The 21,303-nt window shown below is 48.9% G+C and overlaps 1 protein-coding gene across 4 annotated transcripts in view; it reads right to left on the reverse strand.

Moving 5' to 3' along the window:
- Positions 1-9,793, reverse strand: part of IRF5 (interferon regulatory factor 5) — a 37,938-nt gene extending 28,145 nt beyond the window's left edge. For 2 of the 4 annotated variants that reach the window (XM_053254315.1, XM_053254313.1), the window contains exon 1: positions 9,015-9,314. The gene's annotated coding sequence lies outside the window, so the exon portion shown is untranslated. Of the gene's footprint in view, positions 1-9,014; positions 9,315-9,336; positions 9,526-9,637 lie in introns of those variants that run through there. The other 2 variants (XM_053254317.1, XM_053254318.1) reach the window with 2 other exon arrangements.
- Between the last annotated feature and the right edge of the window lie 11,510 nt (positions 9,794-21,303).

Consider the following 21,303-nt stretch of genomic DNA (forward strand, 5'->3'; position numbering starts at 1 on the left):
CTTCAAGTCGCAGATTACTGGGGTATCAGCCAGGCAAAGGGCCCTCTTGCCCCCCCCAAGAGAGAAAGAGGGAGAGGAGGGTGGGTGCAAGTGGACACACAGCTTTGGTGCTCTACCTCAGGCACACAGAAGTCTTGAGCCACTCTTGCGAACAGTGAACATCAGGGGTTGGTTGTGCACATTTGAGCATTAAGTGTAGTTAGGCCTTGAGAGAGATGGATAACTGCCCAAGACAGACAACGGGCAAGAGATTACAGTGGAAAACAAAGTGGTTGTGATCCAGCACTGTTATGCTGCAGCACGCATGCCCAATGTCATTTCTAACTGTATGAATAGCATTACCCCCACCCCATGATTAAGTTGAGCCATGGCTTTGCAATGCCGTAATTCAACTGCCTGCCATCAGATTGGGCCAGGTGCTCCGACCACATTCTCAAGATGACCTCACTGCTTACATCCTTGCGATTCATCTCCTTGCAGACCTCTAAATTACAGCTGCTCTTTCTCTCTGCTGCCGATTCCGAGATTTAACTTTACTGCAGCCCCCTCAGGCCATGATCCTCCTAACCAGTTTAGCCAGTGTGACATTGTTCAGGACCCAAATACAACAACTTTACTGCTTTGCAAACTGAACTGTCTTGTTTGCTTTCAACTGTGCACATTTGCCGTGGCTTGACGTTTTCAGTTCGTTCCTTCGCTTCCCCCTTGAGATGGAAACAGGCTGTTTTTCAACTAGATGCAGAATGCCGTGAAACCAAGTTGAACACAGGCTCTGCCCACAGACTTTCAAGCCTACCTTCATAATGGTAAGGATGAGCACCCTGGTTTCATTGGGTTTTAAAAACACACACACAAAGTTGAGATTCTCAACTTTGCAACTACGCTGAGTTTTGAACCAACATCAATGTCAGCACATACAAAACCTTGATCTTGTGCATCCTGCATCCTCCTCCTGAAAACCTCGAGGGAACAAAATTCCCTGTCAAAACTGGGCAACTTTATCCATTGTCCAGTTCTTCTGGGACACATTCGCTATTATTTGTCACAATTCCAGTCTGCTGTATTTTCAACTCATTGCTGCTAACCACTGATCCCTCTAACAGGGATTCCCAGATGTTGTTGACTACAACTCACAGCATCCTCAGCTTCAATGGCCTTTTGCTGGGGATTATGGGAGTTGTAGTCAACAACATCTGGGAATCCCTGTTAGAGGGAACACTGCTACTAACCATCAGCTGGATTTGCAAAGTGCTTTGCAATCATTACCATTTTATGAGGCAGGTCAAGATTAGTCCCATTTTGCAGATATTACTACTACTACTACTACTACTACTACTACTACATTTATATCCCGCTCTTCCTCCAAGGAGCCCAGAACGGTGTACTACATACTTTTGTTTCTCCTCACAACAACCCTGTGAAATAGGTTAGGCTGAGAGAGAAGTGACTGGCCCAGAGTCACCCAGCAAGTCTCATGGCTGGATGGGGATTTGAACTCGGGTCTCCCTGGTCCTAGTCCAGCACTCTAACCACTACAGCACGCTGGCTCTCAATAGTCTGGATCCAGGGACATGCTGAAGGCCACATGGGTCCAACGTAAGAGCTGAGACTCAAACCAAGGCCCCACTCCAGTTCTCTGCCAACTGAGCCACAATCCCATGAGGTTTTCTTCCTCCTTTCAGCAAACTCCTCCCTTCCCAGCCCTTGACAAGAAACAACGAGAAGAGTTCTATAAGATCAGATACAACAAAGACAACCTGGGGGAACACACCGGCCTGGTTCATACAAGTGTTTGGATCTAGGTTTAATGTGGGTTACCAACATCAGCATGATTGTGTGAACCCATGCCAAGGTGGGATTTTCAGATTTCTCTTGGGCCCTAAACTACCATGTGTGGCTTCACACAATCACAATAATTAAATCTCGATTTGAATGACTGTGTAAACCAGATCGTGTGAACTTAGGGCAGTGAGGCTGTTCTGTAAGCATCCTCACTGCATTCAATCCAAATAGATCTTCTCCTCTCTAGGGTAAAGCTCTGGGGATAAATTGGTTCTGCAAGTCCGAGGCAGAAACTGGCTGTGCATGGAACTGACTGGCTAGCACCAGGAATATTTCACAGCAGAGAGCACTTACTTGCATGTAGGCACCCATCCAAATACAGACCAAGGCAAGCCCTGCTTAGCCAAGAGCACAATTCACGCCTGCTACTGTAAGACCAGCTCTCCACCACAGAGAATAAAAGCATGAACATTCATGCAGCACTTTTAATAATTCAAAAAGGAGGGCAGTCCCCTGGAAGCATGACCGATAGTGAAGGCAGGTTTCAATTTGCTGCCATGTCCACCTGTCATTTTGGGCTCTCCCCATGGCTGAGGACTGAGTCACGAGCTTCCTTTTTTCTTTGACACCTGTCTTCACCCTCAGTTCAGCAAACAGGGGCTACTGCTGCTGCCTCTCTCTCAAATGACAGGCGACTTGCAAAGAAGATCGTGAGGTTGCTGTGCCCATCAGACGCACCAGGAGAGGGTGTCAGCTTTTCACCTACGGCCCTTATTTGCCCCACAGTTCTTTGCAACAAACAGCTATTTGTGCCGTCCACCCAACACCTGCACTGAACCTTCGATTTATCTTTCACAAACCATTCTGAAATCTTGGGCTATCACCTTTGCTCGTTCCACCCCCGTGCCACACACTAGGTTTAATTCCAAGCACAATAAAAATGTTTAGATGAACACCTGCCAGGATAGCTTTAGATTGTGTGTGCGCGCACACGTGCAGTCAGTCAGTCTTGCCCCAGGACAGAATTCCAGACCAGATGACCTTTCCCAAGGCCCTGAAATTGCCAGGGTCTATTTCAGAAGTAAAGCAGCCGTGGCAGCAAAAGGCCTCTCTCTCCCTCCAGTGTTCCCTCAGACAGGGATTCCCAGATGTTGTTGACTACAACTCCCAGAATCCACAGCGGCACTGGTTTTTGCTTGGGGATTCTGGGAGTTGTAGTCAGCAACATCTGGGATTCCCTGTTAGAGGGAACACTGCCTCTCTTCCTGGGGCCCTGACAAGGAAGCCCCTTTGAGACTGCCATAGGAAGTTGCCATATACTGAGTCAGACCATTGGTCTATCTAGCTCAGCATTGTTTTAACAGACTGGCAGCGGCTTCTCCAAGGTTGCAGGCAGGAATCTTGTCTTTCAACCCCATCTTGGAGATGCTGCCAGGGAGGGAACTCAGAACCTTCTGCTCTTCCTAGAGTGGCTCCATCCCCTAAGGGGAATGTCTTGCAATACTCACACATATGCAACCAGGGCAGACCCTGCTTAGCTATGGGGACAAGTCATGCTTGCTACCACAAGACCAGCTCTCCTCTCTGTCACTCTGCTGTGACCACATGAAGCCTACAGGTCAAGAGATGCGGCCCATTCACATGTTATGTTCAACACTGGTACGAGTGTACAGTGTACACAGGTACAGTCATTCACAGGTTATACTGAACGCAGGTACAGCAGTACCTTTCCTATCTGCACCCTGCATTTGAAGGGCCTGAACCCAGGTTCACTTCCGCAATGAACACAAGTACAGTCATTCACACAAACACATGCGCGAGTGTACAGCCATTCGCATACTTGTACAGCATAATGTCTGAATCTGGCTATGGTCTCGGGGATCAGCAGCAGGCCCTTCTGGGGACGGAGGGCAATGAAGCTAGCTAGCCTGGTTCTCCCGGCAACTGTTGTGGGCCTCGGCACCTTTCATTAGGAGTCAGCCTTTGTTGATGCGATAGCAGTTTCTTGCTCTGAGCAGGGGGCTGGTGTGCAAGACACAGGAACATCGAAGGCTGCCTCCCACAGAGTCAGACCCTTGGCCCATCTGGCTCAGCGCTGTCTGCACTGGCTGGCAGCAGCTCTCCAAGGCTTTCCAGCCCTACCTGGAGACGCTGCCAGGGATAGAACCTGGGACCTTCTGCATGGGAAGCAGAGGCTGTGTGATACTGAGCTCAGCCCCATCCCTGTAGCTCCGGGTCCCTTCCAGTTCTAAGCTTCTGTTCTGGTATTTCTAGCTGTGCCAGCTCATAGTAGAGACACACACAAGAAGTTCTGGCAAGAACTAATCTACCTACGATCCTTTCACTATAACCTCCATTGAAATCCCCATCTTCACTTCCACTTCCAGCTCAAACATCCACCACCTTGAATTGGGGTGGATGACATCATCACAAGCCACCTTAAGTGGCGCAGCGGGGAAATGCTTAACAAGCAGAAGGTTGCTGGTTCGAATCCCCGCTGGTAGTATATTGGGCAGCAGGAATATAGGAAAGATGCTGAGAGGCATCATCCCAGACTGCGTGGGAGGCAATGGGAAACCCCTCCTGTATTCTACCAAAGACAACCACAGGGCTCTGTGGGCGCCAGGAGTTAAAATCGACTCAACAGCACACTTTACATCATCACTAACTACATCATTGAGGTCTCCCTGTGTGTCCCAACAACGATGCCAAATTTGATTCAAATCAGTTAGGCAGTTCAAAAGTTAGCCCACTTCACTTGCGCATCAAACATTCGCGCGTCCACCACCCTGAACTGGGACACCAGAACAAACTACACCATTGAGGTGTCCCGAGGTATCCCTACAACTGTACCAAAATTTGGTTGAAATCAGGTCCCACTTCCACCTCAAATGTTCACGTGTCTGCCATCCTGGCTAACTGGGCAAAGAGGCACCTTTTACCGTGGTGATTCTCTTTATTTAGCAGGGGGAGAGTAACTGGCCCTATCCACCCCCAGCACAGTTCCTCCAGTGACTGCTGCTGGTGTCTGTCTTAAGTTTCGTTTTAGATTGTGAGCCCTTTGGGGACAGGGAGCCATCTTATCGATTTGTTATTTTTCTGTGTAAACTGCCCTGAACTATTTTTGGAAGGGTGGCATAGAAATCAAATTAATCATCATCATCATCATCATCATCATCATCCTGAATTGGGGTGGATGACATCACCACAAACTATGCCACTGAGGTGTCCCTACAACTGTACCAAATTTGGTCCAAATCAGTCCAGGCATTGCAAGTTGATAGGGATGGACACACACACACACACACACACACACACACACACAGAGCTAAATGATCTCATAAGTTTATTTTCCTTAAGGAAAGTAGGCTAAAAGAAGGCCCTTTCTAAAAGGTCAAAAAGGGTTAACTTCTAACCTTTTAACTTTTAAAATCACAGCTGCCGTGTGCTGAGGGGATCAAGAGGCCTGGTTCTGAACACACAAAAGGGATTCCAGATCACTTGTACTTCAAAGGGTATGCAAAACAGGCACTTTGTGGCCATTTAAAAGGAGTGCCTTCTCCCCTATGCAGGGAGTTATGTGCCGAGATCTGGGTACTCTCCATCTTCTCAAGGCAGGCAAGTGGTTACCCAGAGACAGAGCCTTCTCAGTGGTGGTGGCCAGGCTGTGGAACCCTCGTCATAGATCTATTTGCACCAAGTTTAACGTTACTTTATTTGAAGGAGTTCTTAATGGCACGTTATTCAAGGGCTATTCAGCAGCTGTTAATTTGGACCTAGTTATTTTAATGCATTTTCAGCATGTTTCGACTTCTTATCTAAACTGCATCCTACAGACTTAAGTTAGCTACCCTGTATTGTGGAGAGACAGTATGTTAAATATATTTAACTAAATTAACCAAAGAAAGTTGCTAGTCCTCATGTTTGCAGCAGAGGTATGAGTGACAATGCACATTAATACAATAATGCATGGCAAAGCCACATGCAAGTGAAAAGGCAGTCAAGTGCATGAGGTTTTCTAGTCCAACAACATCTGGGGGACATCATGTTCATTTTCTTGCAGCTGCGGCATCATCCTGATGCAGAGCACAACATTCACTGCATTAGTGAGGCTCCCTCACCCCCTCCATGAAGCCATCCACTCCAATCTGGACACCTTCGGCCCCAGTGGGGGTGGGGAGGAGGGAATGATCTTTCCTGAACTGGCGGCAAAAGGCACTCTGTGCATGCTCTTTGATCTACATGTTCCAGGACTGAATCCAATTCAAAAATAAACCAACCTTACAGAATGTAACATAAAACCCATCAACTGCATCTTTTCAAGAGAAGAAATTTGTTGGGCTTAAATGCTTGTAACCCCAAATCCTGTGGTGGTTCTTAATAGCCCCTTTTGGGAAAGTAAAAAGTAACCACTCTCGGCTACAGAAAGCCACACATAAAGCAGCATAGTACAATAAACATATTCTTTAATCCAAAAGTATTCCTCGCAGCCGCCAGAGAGAACACTGTGCCCCTCTCCTCTGCTTGAGAGCTTCCTTCTGTGCAGCCAGGAAAAGCAAACCCAAAACATGCTGAGAAACTTTGCAGGGGGGCGGGGTCCCCTCCGAGGCTGGACTCCACAACTTCAGTCCTCCTGCAACACCCATCATACTAACTATTGGCCACTGCGGCTGGGGATGATGGGTGCTGTAGTCCAAGAACAGCAGGAGAACCAAAGGGGAGGACCTAGAGGAGGTGTAGCCCTCCTCTAGGGGTGGGTAATTCTTACCTTTACTGGTCTCAGGTGAACTTTGGGGGTATGAGAAGGAAGGAGAGCCTCCAATTTTAACTCAGGCAAAGAGCATGTCTTGGCTGTCAGAAGTTTGGGACTTGCTCTTTTAAAGTGCTGGTGACGGCAGCCCTATTCTGGGTCAATGGGTAGTTCGCAGGCCCTACACATTCCAAGACTGAAGCTACAAGACTTTCCTTTGGCCCTCGGTGTCTCTTCCTGTCATTTCCCCATAGGCTCTGAAGAAGTTTCTCTTCTGCTATTCCAAGCCACCCCTCTCTTTTACATCTCATTATGGGTGTTGTGCAAAAAACACTTCTCTTTCCTCTCCAGATCTGCAGACCTAAAGTGATGACCAAGACACAGTTTGGGGAAAGAGACAGTGCTGTGTCTTGAAATGGTGCAAGTACACCATCCTTCACGTACATTATCCTAATTCCAACAGTGGCCACCTAAATACCTATGGAAAGATAACAAGGCCGGCAAGAAGGCAGCAGCCCTCCCTTGATGTCCAACCCCCAGCAACTGGTATTTACAGGTACACTGCCTCTATACATGGAGGCTCCCATTTATTTCTTGGCTAAGTGTTGCTGATATATGCCTTTTAAAAAGAGATATGGCCAATGCATGGAGGATAAATCTCAGCTAGTGGGCATCACCATAGCTTGTGGCAGAGTGAATTTCGCAAATTTGTGTGAAGATCCAGATGTGCCAGATGTCTTTGAATGTGCAGTTCAAAGGCAGGAAAGGCATGAAGAGAGAGGATTCCCCCTCCGTCCAATAGTTAGCCAGTTTATCTAGCCTGTATTATCTAAACTAGCAAAAGAATAGACTGAAACTACAGAGTGATCCACTCCCATCCTTTTCAAAGTTTGTCTTTCTAGCATTTGAGAGATAAGACTCCCTTGTGCCTGCCTAAGGCTCCAGATTAAACACAAAACAGATTGGATCAGGACTGACACCATTATTCACAAGCACACACAAAATCAAACAACTTGCCAACAGCTGGAGAGAGAAAGGAAGAAACTGGGGTGTGAGGTAGCAGGTAATCGGGTCAGAGATAAGCTGAATCAGTGACCCAGGAGATCAATACTGCAGCTGGATTTGGAGATGGGAGACCAGGGTTCAGGCAAGTTACACTCACTTTGCCTCTTTCCCTGAGCCTCAATTCCCCATCAGTAAAGCAGGGACCTACCTTGCAGGGTGGCCGGTAAGGGCAAGTCTCCTAAGGATTCTGAAACCCTTTGCAATTTGATAGGAGCTCCAGGTACACAGCAGAACAACAACAAATGTTCCAGAATTGAAATATGGAAGACCATCCACGCCCACAAGTCCAAACAGGTATTAAACCATACCGAGAGGAGTTTGTGCCCATCCTTACATATTCAGCTGGACGCATATTTCTCAGTGTCATGTTAATTAGCACACAATGTTCTGCACTATGTTATGGATGCTCATCTCCTCCGTAGTTTTATAAACATTAATTTTTTAAAAAAGGATTCCATTGTGAGACAAAACGTTGCCGTGCTACAGCACCCCCTCTACAGGGTCCTCTCCCGTGGGTTGAAAACTGTGGGCAGGGGTGGTGGAACCAGGTGGTGGAACCAGTGTGGACAGGTTGCCTGATGTTCCCCCTCCTTCTGCCCCACCAAGGTGGCGGTGCCCTTAGGAACAAGGGTGCCCGTTTGAACATCTGCCCATAAACTGAGAAATGCAGTGGGAGGAACAAGGTCAGAGGCTGGACAGGAGCCCGGGGGTCAGGGCATCACCAGGGACTCAAGAAGATCGGGGGCTGGGGCCTGCCCACAGCCCCCCTGCCCTTCTGACCGGCTCTCCCATGCTCTCTAGAAAAGGAATCCAAGTCGCTCTTCCAGTTTGGAAGCCACGACTGAGCAACGCACCCATCAGTGTCCAGCAGCACAGACTCGGGGCCGGCTAGGGCACTGACTCAAGGACTAGCCCGGACGGGGGCACATGCCCAGCTGGCCCAATGCCGTTCTTGCGCTTGCCTATCACCAGCCCCACAGGCAGCCCCACGGACTGCCAGGCAGCCCCACCATCAGCACCACGACGACGACCCTGGCAGGTTTCCAGCCCCGAGGGGCGGCTTCCCAGTAGCCACACACGTCCCCGTCCATCCTCGCACTCGAACTTGCTCCTGGCAGTTGGGGCTGGCAGGTTTGCCCCGGTTGCCAGCCACGGCAGGGCTCCCACCCAGAGCATTAGGCAACCGAGCGAGCAAGCCGACGAGCGGCCGCCGGAGTAGGAGCACAGCTGTCCCGGCCGCTGGACGGCCTCGGAGAAGGCGCCCGCCGCCTCGGACCAGGGCGAGGCGCCCGCTCGCCCGCCCGCCGACCCGTCGCGGCCGCCCGGGGCTGCACCTCCCGGGGCCGGGCTGCGCGGGCTGCCCCCGGCCGGGAGTGGGGGCTCGGCGCCCCGACGGGAGGCCGGGAGCGGCACTCACCTGCCTCGCTGCCCGTCGAAGGCGTCGCAGCGGCCGCTGCTGGCTCTGCCGCGTCTCTCTCCGCCAAGCAGCAGTTTCCGCGGGGAGGAGCCGAGCCGAGCCGAGCCGGCCCGCCCCCGACGGGGCCGCGGCGGCCAGGCGGGCAGGTGCCTCCCTTCCGGCGGGCCACTGAGCGGCTCCCAGCCCGGCGGCGGCTGTCCACGCGGGGCTGCCCCGATCCGGCCCGCCTCTGCCGCCCACGCGTGGCTGCCGGGCCAGCCAGCCCCTGGAGCACGCCGCGCCCTTCGCCGCGCAGCAGCAGCAGCAACGCCCTCCTCCTCACCTGAGCCAGGGCCACACGCCTCCCGGGGCAGAGAGAGAGAGAGGAGGCTCGCTCGCTCGCTCACACCTGGCTGGTCCCGGCCAATTCCTGCTCACCTAGGCCGGGCCTCCCTGCCAGCAGCCCCCCCTCCGGCTGTCAGGAAGCCTCACCTGCTGCTGCTGCTGCTGCTGCTGCGCCCGGGGCCTCTCCCCCTCCCACCTGTCCCTGCTGCTGCCCAGATCCTGCCCGCTCTGGACCCTCAGCTGGCCGGCCCCTTCTCTGTCCCAGAGCAAACCTTTCCTTCCCTCCAGTGTCTGCTCACCTGCAGCTCCTACCCTAACCAGTTGATAACTTAGATTTCACATTCATGGTGCCATCCTAAACATACACAGAAGTGAGCCCAGCTGAGCCAGAGGGAATGTTTCTCTTGAGAACGGAGAGTGGGCTGCTGCATCTCGGCAGAGACAGGTGAGAGGGAATGGCCCCAGGCACAGGTGAGGCTTACATTGATGTTCCTCCATGCGTATTGACTGGTGATGAAAAAGAAAGCTCTCCACATGTGTGAAAAGGGCCATTAAGTAAATCCAGGGATCCAGCCATACAGGTGGGTAGGGGGATAGGTGAGTTACTTATCTGGGTGCTTGCCCCCCCCCACCCCTGCACATGCCACCTGTGCTCAGAAAGAGCCAGGCAAGGTGTGTTCCTTCAGCTCCCAAAGGTTGTTCAACTGGCACCGATTAAAAGGATGATGTGGCTTCACTTGTTCAAAAATTACTCATTGGGCCCCGTCTCACAGTCCTCTAAAGCCCCAGGGCAGTTACAGCATCAGGAATTCCCAAAGAAGTGCAGCCGTGACTAAGAGAGCCTAGAACATGGCCAAGCAACCTGCTATAGGCTCCCTACGTCTTCAGGTGGCTCATTTAGAATCAAGCCAGGATGAGTCAAGCTCCTTTCCCCCAAATGGAGGCCACACAGCACCATCCTTGAGCACCTTCCTTATGAGGCAAGGCTGCTGCACCAACATCTGGGGCTTTTTAGTTTCGGGAAAAGGCAACTCAGGGTTGCTTACTAAGACCTGAGAGAGGTCTCTGCCGTGACTGAAGATGTGGAGAGAGAGGAGAGAGGGGATGTTTTCTTCTTCTCTCACAACAGAGAATCCCATGAAACTGATTGCCAGGAAGTACTTTTTCGAAAGGAAGTCATTTCCACAATCAAAAACTGGGTAGAAGTGATTGTGTGGAAGCAAGGTAGGAGGAAAAGCTACTCAGGTTTTCCTCCTACCTTGCTTCCGCACAACCAAAAATTGAGAGCACACGGAGCTCCCAAACCCGGGTAGAACCCAGTTTTTGACTGTGTGAATGACCTTCCTATCATTTATTCTCTGCCTGAAGGCTGATTTGGCACTCACATAGCTCATTGATAATAGTAAATCAAGGGTAAATCCATAGTGACATAGAACATCATAATGTTTTTCTTCAAGGTACACTGACAGAGGAAAGCTCCACCTGCTACGTTTCAGCCTGCTGTGCAAGTGTTAAAAGCTGTCAGAAAAACCACCACTGTTTGAAATGGACATGTTCATTGGATAAAAGGCCAGGGGAGGGATGCACAGGAGGGAACCGATGTGTGCTGCTGTTTTGTTCTGCACAGCTGAGCTCAGGATGTGTCAGGACTTGTTCAGACAAGGGCTTTGCAGTCCTTTAACACAACCGGTGTCAGACGGGGTTGAGCAGATGGGGGCCATTTTTAGAGCTGGTGCAGGTGCAGGTGCTCTGTAGATGCAGCTGCTGGGGGCAAATGACAGGAGCCAGCCCGTGGTCTTCGTGCCCTGTGTGTGGATTTTGCAGAAGCATTTGGCTGCCTCTGCTGCAAAGAAGATGCTCCAATTCAGCAGGACTGTCTGCTGGATTGCAGGTGAGATTGCTTCCCTTCTGTAGTATGCCCAGTTGAAACAAATTGTTCACCCCTTCCTAAAGTTCAGAGCAGGGAATGACAATCAGTCATTTTCATCAGGACCACACTAGGCAGTACACCTACTGTGTGGCTGAGACCCCTGTGCTTGTTTTCCCAATGTAAAGGGCATGGTGTGTGTGTGTGTGTGTTCTAATCCAGATTGGGCCCATGGCAGGGGGACATTGTTAACCCTTTGCCTCCTCGGTGGTAGCAGTCTTGGAACAACCCCATTGTGGGTGTCAGTTTGCTCCAGAAGAAAAGCCCCTACTGGTGCCCAAGTGGAAAGTCAGTACAAATTATGGCATTTATGGACAAGGGCTTGTGGCCCAGCCAAAGTTATACACGTTTTAAGTACTGTAGAATTCAGTGGGAGATAGTTGGGCATATGCAAGGTTGGAGAGGAATTCACACATGCAATCTAGCCCTTTCAGCCAATCTGGTTTTATTGTATGGACAAACTAGATCACAGGGGTGGGTGGGCGTAGGCCACAGCAGATCTGCTATGCTAGGAACACCAGAAGCTACCTTCAATGGAGTCAAGGTCAATGGTCCATCTAGACCAGTATTGTCTACACTGATGGGCAGCAGCTCTACAAGGTTCTGGCCGGAGTCTCTCCCAGCCCTATCAGGAGATGCTGCCAGGAAGGGAACCTGAGACCTTCTGCGTATAAAGCTCTAGCACTGAGCTACAGATCTCTCATGATTTAAAAAGTGTAATAGCATCTTCAAAGCCTCCCTGCCCTTGACAGCACTTGGATAGGGGAGTGAATCCTTCCCCCAAGGATTTGTTGATTAAAACCACAGTCTCCTGCTGTATTTGCGGAGGGGGAAACATGCAGGTATTGTTCTGGAAACAGCACAGCCCCTTAGACAGATTGGATAAGTGAAGGAGTTCTCAAACTTGGCTCCCCAAGCCTCTATAATCTCAGCTTTGACTTCCATCTACTATATCTGGGTGGGATAAGCATACCTTAGGAGGGTGTTTTAAGGGGACCCGCTCTGAATAAAAAGTCTTCTCTAAATGCCCATCATCTATGCATCACTTGTTGGACTCTTGACTGCCTTAATGTTCTTAAAGGAACTGCAACTTCTGCCAGAACAAAAAACACATCTATTCCAAGCATGTCTACTCCCACCCACTTTTTGAGTGTGTGTGTGTGTATTCTCTCTTTCCTCCCTCCTCTAAGCCCACCACAGGCGCCCGACCCCTTTAAGCACTAGGCTCGCCCACCTGTCTCCCACCTTCCCTGCTAACCAAGCAAAGAGACACCTTTTAAAGTGGTGCTTCTCTTCTATTTAGCAGTGTGGTGATGTGATTTTAAATTATTGTTCCTTTAAAGGGGGGGGGTTGAGAACCACCTGAAAGGGATCAGTGTAGCTAATGAACCAAAGAGAGCAGAGAGCGGTCTTGCTTGGGCTTGACTGACTACTTGCTCAGCTCCTAATGGCTGTGTTATCTTGAGAGACTGCTTACAATAAAGGACTTCGTGACACCCCCCCCTTGTGTGTCCTGGATACAACAAGCAGGGGGAGAGCAACTGGCCCTATCCAGCCCCAGCACAGCATCCCTCCAGTGGCTGTTGCTGGTATCTGTCTTATGTTTCCTTTTCGATTGTGAGCCCTTTGGGGACAGGCAACCATCTTATTGATGTAATATTTATTTTTCTATGTAAACCGCTTTGAGAACTTGGGTGAAGAGCGGTATATACATGCTTCTTCTCCCCCCACCCCCCTTCCACGCAATTGGTCGCGTTGCAAGGAGTGAGGGCTCTGGAGCCTTTGGTTGGTGGATTTCAAAGTCGAGAGGCGGGCCTTTGGAGTAGCCCGCCGATCGATAATTATTATTTTAGAGCAAGAAAGCCTAGACTCCCACACACTAACTGGCTTCCGGGTTGCCTTAGAAGTTGCATTGCAGGCAGGTCCTTTTGCAAATTGATTTTTTTCTCCGTCCCGTCTTTGCTGCGGCCTTTTGTTGGGAGGAGACACGCTGCTCGCCTGATCACAGCTCTCCTGAAATCCTGGGTGGTTCCCTCCTTGTTTCCTATGGGCAGCCCGGCAGATCCTCACTGCACCCCGAAGGAGGAGGGGCTAGGGTGGGACGCGGCCACGTCGAGATTCGAGAATACATGGCCGTGCCTGCCGTGGCTCCGAAGGGCTCCGTCGGTTGTGTTTGCACGGAGCGTCTGCAGGCAAATCAACGGAGCGCCGCGCGCCAGGCCGTCCTTTTGCGGGGGAGACTGTTCGACGGCCGTTTGTGGCAATGTCCACGGTCCCTCGTGGCAACCCCGCCACAGCAGGCATGGCCAGAAGCTCTGCCGCAGCATCTCTGGCATGGCCCGGAGACTCAAACGCCAGTGTGTGTGTGTGTAGGATTGCGCGGGGGAGGAGTTACTCAGATGAAGACCCCTTTCCCTGCGCAGAAGGCGGCTGGGAAGGTGCTGCAGCCCTTGCGACTTCCCCACGTGCGGCGCCTGCTGCGCTCTGCCTGCCCCTGAACTGCGAAATGTCCTCCTCGGGCAGCGGAAGCCGCTCGCGAGGGCTCCTCCTCCTGCTCCTGCTCCTCCTCAAGGCCCAAAGCAGCGCCTGCGGGACTCCTGGTGCAAGGGAGCCTCTTCTTCCTCGGCGGCCCCTTGCCCTGCCCTCCGTGGCAGCAGCGCCCCATCTGAGCCCCACCCGCCTCCTCAGAGAATGCCGCGGGGGCGGGGGCGGGGGGGGGTCATGGGTGTGTGCGGGTGGAAGGAGCTCCTGGCTCTCAGGGAAGAAGTGTGTTCCCTCGGTGGAGACCAAGGTGGCTGGTCCGGAGAGGCATGCCGGGAGTGGTAGAGGCATCCCACTCCAGGGCTGAGAGCTCCACTGCTGTCAGGGAGAATGAAGGTCTCGGGGAAGGAGGACATCCTCCTTTAGAAGTGACCGGTTGGCTGGGCGAAGGGGGGGGGGGGAATATTTTCACCAAACTCCTCGTTTTAGAGAAGTCTCCTCTGCTGGAGTTCAGGTCTGTGTTAGACTTCCTTGGCAATACTCTCCTCACATATATGCTGACTTGGATCACCCTATGGTCACTGTTCCATAAAGGTTCAAGGTTCCCTTCTCTCTGGTTGGTTCCATGACCAAATGTTGTCGGTCACAGTCATCCAGTGTATCTAGAAATATGGCCTCTTTCTTATGACCTGGATGTGAATATTTACCCAGTCCATGTGTGGGTAATTGAAGTCACCCATGATTACAGCTCTTTCTCTCTTCGATGCCTCCATTTCCTTCTGCAATTCCCAGTCACTGTCAGTGTTTTCATCAGAAGGGCAGTAGCACATTTCCTTTCAGGCCTTGTATTGTCACCTAATGGCGCAGCAGGGAAGTAACTTGCCTAGGGAGCAAGAGGTTGCTGGTTTGAATCCTATGGGAAACCCCTACACTGGGCAGCAGCGATATAGGAAGATGCTGAAAGGCATCAGCTCATACTGTGCGGGAGATGGCAATGGTCAACCCCTCCAGTTTGCAGCAATGCACCAGCAGACTTATTATTAATGACATATGGCAAATAACAGCTCAGTGAAGGTTACTCGGTGGAATTACCATTGCTATAATTAATTTCCCAACTCCCTTCTGGTGGTGAGAAAGGGATTTAGGGCCTTAGGGAGCAACAAGACTCTTGTTCAGGTGTCAAAAGATCAATGGCAGTGAGGAAACCTGGGGGCTCTGTCATAAAACACAGTCCACTTTGCTGTCTGAAGATAAAATCTGGAATATACACAATGTTGAACCATTTTACAAGGGAACATTTCCTGCGCCGTTATCCGGTTCCAATGTAACATTTTCCTCTATGGCTATTGGAATTCTCAGTATACAGGCAACATTTTCTTCAACGGCACAACTTTACTTTTATTGTCACAGAGTTTCTGTGGAGTACTCCGGTATTCCTAGGTTTTCTAGCTTGTTAGATTCTATCTCTTCTTTAACATACAGTGTTACTCCACCTCCAATGCGCCCCTCCTTGTCCTTTCTATAGAGTTTATATCCAGGAATAACCATGTCCCACTGGTTCTCACTGTTCCACCATGTTTCCATTATGCCTCCTATATCTATGTTTTCATGAGCAACCAAGCACTCCAGCTCACCCCTCTTGGCTCTGGCACTGGCGTTTAAGCACCGATATGCGGAATCTCTTCCCTGGTGTGTGCTATCTTTCTTAGGACCATTTGATCTATGCCAAGCATAGATAATCCTATTGCATTTCCTATTGCATTTCCCCCCAACATTTTGAAGGTTGATCTGAGTTGGATGCTGCTAGCAAATTTGGGGGAAAGGTGCCAGTGAGTGAGTCCTTTATCTGCCTAGTCTTTAATATTCAGAGAGTGGGATCTTAAGGAATAAGAGTTCCAAACTGCAAGCCAGTCCTCGTCCCCAACTTGTGACTGGAGGTCCTTCTTCCACCTTAGGAAGGGCTTAGAAGAGGATCTTTGTAAATCTAATACAATCGAATATTGTTCTGCAAGAAGACCCCTGTAAAATGTTGTGTTACCCATAATTCCTTTTTTCAGGAAGTTTTAGTCCCACATTTTGTACACACATCTTGAATTAAATGTGTAATTTGAGCAATTTCTAACCAAAGAAGGTGGAGGTCATTGGTTCTGTTTACTATTTCTTGAGAGGTATTTTTAAAAAAAAACTTTTGTTCAAGAACACGTTTGTTTTTTTGTTAGACCTACTTTCCCCCCAGTATAAGGTATATAGGAAGAGGTGTATTAGAAGGAATTCACCTCTTTCCCCGGAGGGAAGACATCTTGCCTGAGAAATGAGATTACAGGAGAAGGGGAAGGGACTAGTCTATGCTTTTTGGAGTCCTATAATTTAAGGAGGCTGCCAAGAGAAATCTTGAATGAGTTGAGCATACCTGCCAACATGGTGAATGGGAAAATAGGGACACATGTTGGCAGGTATGGTTGGGCTGTTTATGTCAGGTGGATGGAGTGTTGCTATCAGGTGTGAACCCTTTGGGGACAGGGGACCATCTTAATTCCACGCCCCGCCCCCCCACATGTGAACTACTTTGAGAACTTTTTTTTGGTGGAAAAGCAGTATACAAATAGTAGTAGTAGTAGTAGTTTGGAGCATTTCTGCAGCACACTTTTGAGGGAGTCCCTCTGCCATAGATTAGTATTATTTATTATTATTATGAATATTTATATACCACTTTTCAACAAAAGTTCCCAAAGTGGTTTACATAGACAAATAAATAAAATGGTTCCCTGTCCCCAAAGGGCTCACAGTCTAAAAAAAAAAACATAAGATAAACATCAGCAACAGCCACTGGAGGGATGCTGTGCTGGGGATGGGTAGGTCCAGTTGCTCTCCCCTTGCTAAATACAGAGAATCACCACATTTATTTATTTATTTAGTGGGGCGGCTACTTATAAAAGGTGCCTCTTTGCCCAGTTAGCAGGGGATTTTGTTTTAACAGTTGTCCCTGTTCTTAAAACAAGAACTCATAAACAAACAAACAAACAAACAAATGCAGGTTGGCATGTCACAGACAAAAAAGCCAGCTCTTCACAGTGCAGGGCAAAGGAGGTGGGGTGGTGAACCCACGGTCTAGTCACAGCTACAGCCCTGCTAGTGGTGACTTCTCAGTTTCCAAATGGCTCGCACTTTCCCAAGCCGTAAGGCAAGCCTTTAAGGCTGCTGCTTTGGAGAAGTGAATTTCAGGTTGAAATAGGGAAGCCTATTTGCCTCTGTGGGTTGAGGTTCTTTTGTGGCCAGAGTGGGAGGACGGATGAAGCGCTCATGAATGAATCAGCCAGGAGAGTTGTGAGAGAATGGGGAAATGCAAAACCTTGGTGTTATGAAACACTTGGACAGCCCTTCAGTTCCTGAATGGAGTCAATTCACTGGTGTGTGTGTGTGTGTACACACATAATCCACAAGGGAAAGAGATGATGGAATTAAGATGACGAAGCAGATTGCCTGTCCAGAAAGAGTTCCGTGGAATTGTTGTCTGCAAGGTGGGCAAGACTGTCAAAGACCACTACTCACGATCGCTAAGTGGAACCTCCAGGTCCAGAGGAAGGAGGCCTCTGAACACCAGTGGCAGGGGAGCCATGGTGTGGGGGGAGGGCAATTTGCCTGCATGTTCTGCTTCTGGGCTTCCCATAAGCATCTGGTTGGCTGCTGAGTGAACCAGGATGCTGAAATTAAGTGGGCCTTGAGTTTGACCCAGCAGAGCTCTCCTTATGTTCTGACATATCAGCAGATGAGTAGACTGATAGCCAAAATGTCAATTGAAACAGAGAATCTGAACCATGAAAGACAAGCAGTAATGCAGCCAAGCAGATCTCCCATATCTCAGGGTCTAGGAGCCACTGCTGAAAAGACCCTGTATTTTGTGCCTCTCCACCAAACATCTCAAGGTAACAGAAGATGGAGCAGGGCCTCTAAGACTGATCTGAATCCTTAGGCAGGTTCATGCCCCCTGCTAATTGAGCAAAAGGGCACCTTTTTAAAGTGGTGGTTCTCTTTATTTAACAGGGGAGAGCCCTCTCCATCCCCAGCACAGCATCCCTCCAGTGGCTGTTGCTGGTGTCTGCCATGTTTCTTTTTTAGATGGTGAGCCCTTTGGGGACAGGGAGCCTATTTATGTATTTATTTATTTCTATTGAAACCACTTTGGGAAGTTTGTTGAAAAGTGGTATATAAATATTCATTGTATTCATATTGGAGGTGTTACTTAAGGAATCCTAATCCCAGACCATTTTGGACTAGCACTTTGAACTGAGCCTGGAAACCAACCGGGAAGCTATGAGGGTGGTATAATATCGGAGCAACATATTCCAATTTGTATTCCATAGAATAGGGGTTCTGAATTTTGAGTCCACAGATGACGCTGGGCTACAATTCCCATCATCAGTTCCCTTGAGTCTATGGAAGATGGGAATTGTAGTCCAGTAACACCTGAGGAACTGAAGTTGAGAACCTTTGCCATATTACTTGAGGCTTATGCATCTGCTACAGTATGTGATATTGACTTCACTTTTGGGGGGCCACAACCTCTGCATACTCTAATGAATCAAAATATGATGCATCTTCTCCCAGTGACAAAAGGAAAAACTTTTGACCCAGAAGAGGAACTCTCCCCCAGAAGTGGCTGAGACAGAAGGAAGTGGCTCCAAGCTTGAAAATTAGAACACAAAGAGGAACTGAAAGAAGCAGGGACCTTTCATAAGCCTCTTTTTCCACATGCATATGCTGCCTTGGGCTTCTCCCTTTCAATGGGTCGCATTTTTCTGCCAGTGACTGATGGATGCTTGTTTCACCTGCAGCCAAAATGGTGTGTGCGTGTGCTAGAATTCTTTAGTACTTCCTCCTCTCCCTCAGGTTTTAGAACCTGGAAACTCCATAGTCTCCAGAGTCACTTGTGCAGGTGCTTGCTGGTTTGCATATCTTCTGGTTGCACCATTGGGGTTTTCATTGGCTGGAAGATGGAGGCACGGCCCAGGGGTTATGGGTAGAGAAATTGACTGTGTATAGGTGGGGTGAAGAAGTCAAGCCTTCTATGATTTCTTCTACTGTGTCACTCGTTGCATCCTAACCAGGCTTCGGCCATCTATCTGCTGAAACTCTGTCCTCCCCTCCTTACACACGTTCCTTACTTTCTTTTCAGCCATGCGCTCTGAAGTGTATGCTAACCACAAACATCATCTCTGAGCACAAGTGTGGACTGTAATAAGAGGAAAGGAACATATTTCTCAACCACAAAGTTCTTCCCCAGATTACGACAGTGGCAAGAATGGGTTCCCCTCAAGGCCACTTCTGATGTAATGGGAAAACTGAAGAAATGCATGAAGAAAATGTTGCTAGTATACTGAGAATTCCAATAGCCATAGAGGAAAATGTTACATTGGAACTGGATAACGGCGCAGGAAATGTCCCATTGTAAAATGATTCGACATTGTGTATATTCCAGATTTTATCTTCAGACAGCAAAGTGGACTCTGTTTTATGACAGAGCCCACAAGTTTCCTCACTGCCATTGATCTTTTGACACCTGAACAAGAGTCTTGTTGCTCCCTAAGGCCCTAAATCCCTTTCTCACCACCAGAAGGGAGTTGGGAAATTAATTATAGCAATGGTAATTCCACCGAGTAACCTTCACTGAGCTGTTATTTACCATATATCATTAATAATAAGTCTGCTGGTGCATTGCTGCAAACAGAAGTAGTCTGTGCTTCAAGGTAATAAATGGAGAAGAACCATAACTGCATTTTTCAAGCAGCTGCCCTTGCCGTTGCAATTTGTTGCAAGCCAGTTTCAAAAAAGCCCTTGTCCGATATATGGATCTTTGCAAAATGTTTCTGTTTTGCCACAAGAGGGCACTCTCTGTTCTGACAACAGGAATCTTTCTGGAATTGAACCTCTATCCCCATAGCTCATGCTGCATTATACTGTACTACCAGGTGAGAGGATTCTATCCCAGCTCCACAAAGGAACATAGGAAGCTGCCATATACTGAGTCAGACCATAGGTCCATCTAGCTCAGTATTGTCTACCCAGACTGGCAGTGGCTTCTCCAAGGTTGCAGGCAGGAATCTCTCCCAGCCCTATCTTGGAGATGCTGCCAGGGAGGGAACTTGGAACCTCAGATGCTCTTCCCAGAGCGACTCCATCCCGTGAGGGGAATATCTTACAGTGATCACACTTCTAGTCTCCAATTCAAATGCAACCAGGGTGGACCCTGCTTAGCTAAGGGGACAAGTCATGCTTGCGACCACAAGACCAGCTCTCCTCTCCCCACAGAGCTTCTTTATTCAGCAATAGGCAGTTGCTAGCAAAAAGGTAGCAAAAACGTTGCTTGACTGTTTAGAAGGACTATACTAATGACAATGGGTACAGCAACCAGCCTCAGGATTGACAATGAAGACACTGAAGTGGTTGGTAGCTTCTGCCTTTTAGGATCAACCATCAACAGTCAAGGATCCAGCAGTCAAGAAAAATGCTGCAGAATGATAATAATAAATAACAATAAACTTAATGTGTTAGCTGCCTGATAACAAATTGTTCTCTGGGTGGCTTACAACTAGCACTTTGTAGGGTAGCAATGAAGGCCTTGGAAAGGATATTTAGATGCTGTGATGTGTCTATACCTACAAAGATTAGAATCGTTCAGACAATGGTTTTCCCCATGACACTCTATGGATGCCAAAGCTGGACTTTGAAGAAACATGATAGAAAAAGCATTGACACTTTTGAACTTTGGTGCTGGAGAAGACTTTTGAGGAGACCATGGACAGCCAGGAAAACAAGCCAATGGATCATAGAACAAATTAATCCAGAATTTTCACTCGAGGCACAAATGACCAGGCTCAACTTATCATACTTGGGACACATTATGTGAAGACCCAACTCCCTTGAGAAGTCCATAATGCTGGGAAAAGTTGAAGGAAAGAGAAGAAAAGGACAACCAGCAGCTAGGTGGGTGGACTGGATCACGACAGCAATGAAGGCATCACTGAGAGACCTTAAAGACCAAGTGGAAGACAGATCATCCTGTAGAGAATCCATCTATGTGGTCGCTAAGAGTCGACACCGACTTGACGACAATCAATCAATCAATCAATCAATCAATCAATCAATCAATCAAGAAGGAACAGATTTCTTTAACATATATGATGATATAAAAGACTAAACTGGCACCAAAGATGTACAACCTCCCTCTCACTATTCATTCTCCACTGCTGGTCTCTGTCACAATCTTCCCGCTTGCTCCTTTTTTCTTGACCTACTTCTTCCCCAGCATTGGAGTTGGCATTTCTAGGCTGGGAGCCTTTCCAGACTTATGCTGCTTTATTTCATCTTCACTGCTGATTCCTATGGATGATCTCGCTAGCAGTCCAGATGATGTTTTCCCCCATTGCCTAATTACCTATCATGATTTGCCTGCCAATCTGTAAAGCACCAGTTTTCTTTTTATTACTGCTTTTTTCCTGAGCTTGAAAATGAAGGGGAATAGTTTGCAAGCAAAAGGTGAGAAGGAGCCATAGCACAGCC

The sequence above is a fragment of the Hemicordylus capensis genome, chromosome 5 (assembly GCF_027244095.1).
Source record: "Hemicordylus capensis ecotype Gifberg chromosome 5, rHemCap1.1.pri, whole genome shotgun sequence".
Taxonomy (NCBI): Eukaryota; Metazoa; Chordata; class Lepidosauria; order Squamata; family Cordylidae; genus Hemicordylus; species Hemicordylus capensis.